We start from the raw sequence: 862 nt of genomic DNA on the forward strand, positions 1-862 counted from the left end.
TATTCACAGAGTAAAGTGCAGAGGGATTTGCTGAACTATTTTTTACTTGCCATCAGGATGGCCTCGAGTCCACAGAAGCAGAGTCAAGCAGCTAAGTGACGGCCCACTTAAAATTGTTGAAAATTGTGATAAATTCCAACTCTTCTTCTTCTTTGTTCTGTAATCTAAAGAAGCAGTATGGCCTGCTAGAAAGACTACCGCTCTGGGTATCAGGGCATCTAAAATCAAAACCCAGCTCCACCACCTACCTGCTGTGTTACCTCAGGCAAGTGACTTAATTTTTCTGTGCCTCAGTTTCCTTGCCTGCCAAATGGAGATTAAATATCTGTTCTCCATCCCCCTTACTGTGAGAACTCCATGTGGGCCAAGCGTTCTATCTGATCTGGTTATCTTGTAACCCACCCCAGTTTACACAGTGCTTGGGATAGAGTAAATGCTTAACTGCCACTATTAGTATTACCCCTAAAACCTGATAAGAAGTTATCAAGCTATGGTTACAGATTCAGTTCAGGGTGAAGCAGCCAGATTACTGAGCATGTCTGAGATTAATTTCTATCCAGAAAGTGAAAGTAGACCAGGTAATTTGTGATCAGGAAGAACCTTTCCTAGCCTGCAGAAACTGATGATAGGAACTGCTCAGAAGTCACTCCAAGCATTTAGTACAATGCTCTGCATACAGTAGGCACTCCAATAAATAACGTTTATTCTATAATTGAGAAAACTGTGGCTCTTAGAACAGTATCACCTCAGAAAAATGATTTGGAGGAGAACCCGGACCAGACAATTTTTTTTTTTCCCTGCAAATGATAATTGACAGCAATTCATTTGCATAAGGAGTTGAGAGAATATTGGACACAGCCCA

The sequence above is a fragment of the Tachyglossus aculeatus genome, chromosome 6, assembly GCF_015852505.1.
Source record: "Tachyglossus aculeatus isolate mTacAcu1 chromosome 6, mTacAcu1.pri, whole genome shotgun sequence".
NCBI classification, from domain to species: domain Eukaryota; kingdom Metazoa; phylum Chordata; class Mammalia; order Monotremata; family Tachyglossidae; genus Tachyglossus; species Tachyglossus aculeatus.